At 50.6% G+C, this 5000-nt stretch overlaps 1 protein-coding gene across 22 annotated transcripts in view; it reads right to left on the reverse strand.

The window, feature by feature from the left end:
• Window positions 1-5000, reverse strand: part of LOC125954412 (potassium voltage-gated channel subfamily KQT member 1-like) — a 163047-nt gene that overhangs the window by 72959 nt on the left and 85088 nt on the right. The window lies entirely within an intron of this gene.

Here is a 5000-nt window from a genome sequence, read left to right on the forward strand (position 1 = left end):
ATTCGCGAGATTTTTATCTCACCCCGGGCGGACACATCATCTACAGGCATTAATTGCCGTGCGATTGTCCACCAGAAAGGGCCCCGGGCCACCGGGCACCGAGGTTCCTTCTGCTGCTGCTGGTGCTGGCACGCCCGGGGAGGGAGGATGGAATTGAATAAATCGCTCCACATAAAACATCGAATTGTGACCGGAGCACCGACAGCCGTCCTCATCGTCGTCGTCGTCGTCGTCGTGTATCTTAATTGGCATCGGCCATTTTGGTGAATTAAAATTAACGCAACGCAACGCGGTAGGGGAACCATCGGATGTGAGGGGGCGAAGTTTTTTTTAATGAATGAATTGCAGTAATTGATTGATGGTAATCCACCGACGGTCAGATGTTGAAAGGGTAGCAACAGCAGGAGCAGCAGCAACCGTGAGCGTTTAATTCGCCGGTGGTGGATAAAATGCGTCATGTTTGAGCGTTTTTGTTGCACTGCAGAGAGGCCAGGGTCTCTGCACAAAACCTTTTAATTTCCATCCGTATCCTGGTACCCACACACATACTGTAACAAAATGGGCCAGTTAATGAAGTAGCTTTTGTGCGAGACAAAGACCAGCGCGCTGGCCACAACCCGTTGCCGGCGGCAAGGGACCACGGCGCGATGCCCACGATTTGGGGTTATTAATTGGAATTTAATCCTTTTGCAATTGCACTCCAGGGATGATGGCAGTGAAGCTGCTTCTGCTGCTGCTGACACCGCTGCTACTGTTGTGGTTGTTGTCCTGTTAGTGGTCCCGCTTTCTGCTAAACCCCAGGGAAGAGGTAGATGGTGGCCTGGACTGCACAAATTGTGCTCTGCACAGAATGGCACCGGAGATCGGGTACCGAGAACTCCCGGGTACCCGGAGCAATCCAGTCACGTTCAGTCCGTCGCTCCGGCAGCCTTCACTGCGATCGCGGCGGTAACTAGATCGGCTTTGTTCGGTCGCACCGACCCGTACGCTCGTGAATTGACGGCCTCCAACCGCGCGAGGAATAGTGCAAAAGCTCCAACATAAACAATCGACCACACAAACAAACACACACACACAGACACACACTCAGCGGCGTACACGCACCTGCTGCAGGGAACCACCACTTGGCCAACGGCGAGGTCTGGAGAACGAACAACGAATCATTCTTCATTAATTTCACTTTGTCCGGTGCGAAAAGAAAAAAAAAGCAGAAACGGCAAAGCGCAATGGACGCTAAGCTCTTCTTCCGCACAGGATTCGCATCCCATCGCATGACGGTGCTCTGCCGGTGCTGCCGGTGCTGCTGGTGCTCCTGGTCATGTTCAAGGACCGAGGTTCGTGTTCGAGTCCGGCGCAGATAGTGGCCGGAGGACCATCGAATTGAAACAATTATGAAAGTTAAATGAAATATTGTTACAGTTTTTTTTTAATGTTGCGCCAGCGCCAAGCGCTTGAATGCACCGCCCGGGCACGTGCAGCAGTACTCGAAGGACAGAACGAGAGAGAGAGAGACCAGCTCGGTGATGGCAATCGGCACAACCGGGATTATCAGTGGCACGGAAAACAAGCAAATGTATTTGCAATTAAGCGCCAGTGGCAAGATGCCACCCGTAAGCCGTTCCGAGTTTCTCGTTCGCAGCGACGAGCCACTGGGAATGGGAGGAAAAGGACCAACAGGTTCACTGTTGGAGCCACGGACGAATAATAAGGAGCATGGCCATGCCACTAATATACGCCATTATCTTAATGAACTGATAGTATTTGCTGCAAAAACGTCGGCTTGGTGGCCACCGCGGCGCCCACCACAACGCGAACCCAGACAACTAGTTAGCGTGTAATTGAAAACTGGTACGTGATCCAGGGTGGCCAGGTTTCGGTGCCGCAGCTCTCTTTCTCTCTTCCTCACCATCAGAAGCGAGCTTTTGCGGAGGGAAATTCATTTGCTAGCATCCCATTGCAACTATATTACGATGCCATGTGATTATGAAGCCATGAGCCGCTATCACCATCATCATCATCATCATCATCATACATTTTATGAATGCCATAAATGGAGTCCAAAAACACATTCCGGGTTCCGGTACTTGTTGCCAGAGAGTGCCGTTGCAGAAAACATTGGGAAGCTTTTCACTTTAATCAAATAAGAAAAAAACAACCGAACCCCGAACCAACCAAACCACTCGCGTTCCGGTGGCTTATGCGACAACTCGTCGTCGAGGTCGAGTACATTTACATTCGTTGTTTTTATGTTTTGCACTCTCCCCAGCAACCACCCCCTCGAGGGACCTCCAAGGTGTGCCGCCATGGAACCATTTCCTAAACCACCGGAAACCAGAACCGGATCATTCGGTTTCGGTTCAAGCTAAATAAGGCATTACAAACTCCGACTGTACTCCACTGTGCATGTGTGTGTGTGTGTATGCGTACATAACCTTATTTTTCGGCTCCGATAGCATCGTAAAAGCGACGTCGTCGTCGGGCTTACGGATTTAATGGACGCATAAATCAGTGAAAGGGGTTATGAAATTAAATTATTTTCTACGGCTCTTTTGTGTTGTTGTAAAACCATCCCCGGGTTGAAGTGTGCCAACCCAAAATACGCTTCCGATCGTTGGGCCCAAAGGAATGATAGAAAGGATGTGGCGAGCGAAAGAGAGAGAGAGATAACAAAATGGATGTATGTGTTTTTTTCTGCCTGTTAGACAATGTTTGTCGACCATTTTGCGTTTGCTGTCAAGTGCTTCATCCGAATGTACCCGGCAATCATGGCCACCTGATGACGTCAGTTACCGGTGACGGAAGGTCCTAAAGCACTCCACTCGGAATAGTGGCGCCCTTCCCCCGGAGCAAGAGCACTTCCGGTGGTGCTGCTGATGTGCTGACGCATTATTTGTACATCCAATCCATCCACCCCTTTTTAAGATGACCTGACAGCTGAAAGCTTTCGAGAAAAGCATAAACTTTGTCTTCGCAGTCTTTAGGGTGGCCGATGGACGAAAGGGACTGTCTAATTGATGAAGGGTCCACCGGGAAACCTTCGAAACGTTAATTGCACGTGTCAGGCCCTCCCACCCCCCCATTTTTAGTCCGCGCAAAATGTACGAGCCAGCAAAGAGTATGTGGTTTGTGTAACGAGCGGTGTTTTTTTTTTGGCACAATCTTCCGGTTCACCGAGCCCTGCTGGGTTGCCGGGAAAAATGAAGGATTCTACGAGGGAAAAGAATGGAAAAAACCTCCCACCCCGAGCCTTGGCGTTTGTGGTGGTATGCTTTCCAGGAACCTCGGTACAACCGCTAGAACCGACGAGTTGAGAAGATACAACCAGAAACCGTAGCCATAGCCTGCTTGGCGCCTGCGTTCGATGGAGGCGCATGGTAACGATGGAGGCGCCAGGTTTCCCGTAAAGGAAAAAAAACACAGTGCCCAGGATCATTAATAATTCTCGTCGAAGCGGAAGGCTAACCACCAGCTAGCGCTCCTAGACGCTGCCGTTCGCTAAATTATGCATGATTATTGTTATTACCAGCAAATTGTTGTGGCACTTCCCTTACACACACGCACACACACACACACACACACACAACTGCCCTGGTATTACATGGTGTGCGTCCCTTTCCGTGCTGCTTGCACGGAAGTGACAGTTTATAATCGACGGATGGTGCTGGCCCGGAGGAACTATTTTTATTTTCCCACTTCCACCGGGAAGCGAACCCAAGTCTGGATTGTTGCCACCAAATCCGGTTCCAGTTCCAGTTCGGTTCGGAAGCATTCCCGGGGATAGTCGTGTGTGTGTCTCGGTTCCGGGTTTTCGCCACTAACCGAAGGTAAAGGGAGTAGCATGAAAAGGGAAGAATATCTTCTGCTTGACCGACCGACCCCCTCCATTTTGTTACTTTTACCGTTGGATGAATTTTACGATGAATTCCAGTGTCCGCCGCGACGGACACGTATGTTTGGCGCGGAGGCAGGGTTTGAGGTTGGCCCCGTAAGCCGCATGCCAACCATAACTGACCATTACCGTTTGTCGATTGTCGTTGCCGCTGCTCTTCGGGAGCTATTTTTGATCCCCGATTGGTGACTGCAGCCGGTCACGATTCACGACACACGATAGACGAGAGAAAGGACGAACGGACGGACGTCCGGACCGGTACCAGCACCAGCACCAGCACCAGGAGCAATCGAACCCAACGGGAAGGGACGTCACGACCCAAATGGCGTGACAGGTTTCGCTTCTATTTTTGCTTTTAAACAGCAAAAAAAAAACGAAGAAGTAAAAAAAGAAGAACTAGAAAACACGGAAAATGGAGGATGTCAACCAATTGCCAAGCCCATATCGGCCTTTATGGGTCTTTGGAGACTGGAAAGATGGCGCATCTTGGACCGAGGTCCCGGCCACCACGCCGACAAACGGAAATGACTAACAGAAGCAGCAGCAGCAGCAGCAGCAGCAGCAGCAGCAGCAACAGTTCCCGGGGACAACGCAATGGCCGGTTGCGCTAGGACCGGTGCCAGATCGGTGACAATGCAGGCATGTCCTCGTCTCGGTCGCCATCGTCGTCGTCGTCGTCATCAGCCTACCGTTCTACTCATTCTTCGTCCCAATACCAATAAATATCGATAAAATGGAAGAAAATCGGAAAATGAAGGTCCACCAAATGGGCGGCGATCGCTCGATGAACTGTCCACGTGTCCTCCCAGCAGCGCAACAAGCGAACACAATAGACGGACCGAAGAACGCTGGACGGGCTGGTGGATGAGAAACACATTTTTACTCTTCAGGAAAGGAAATCGATATCCTTCTCGCTCGATGTGAAGTGTGTGTGTGCAGTGTGCCATTTCAAGCTGAAGGACACTTTTGGAAAATGGTCAACCGAGTGAGAGAACTGAGTAGTCGATATGGACTTTCAATGGACGATCACACATACACACACACACACACAGATGTGGAGTGGCTTTAAGACCGGCTAATACGCTTTCCGGCTATCCGCATCCGATGAAGA

Source organism: Anopheles darlingi, chromosome 3 (genome assembly GCF_943734745.1).
Source record: "Anopheles darlingi chromosome 3, idAnoDarlMG_H_01, whole genome shotgun sequence".
NCBI lineage: Eukaryota > Metazoa > Arthropoda > Insecta > Diptera > Culicidae > Anopheles > Anopheles darlingi.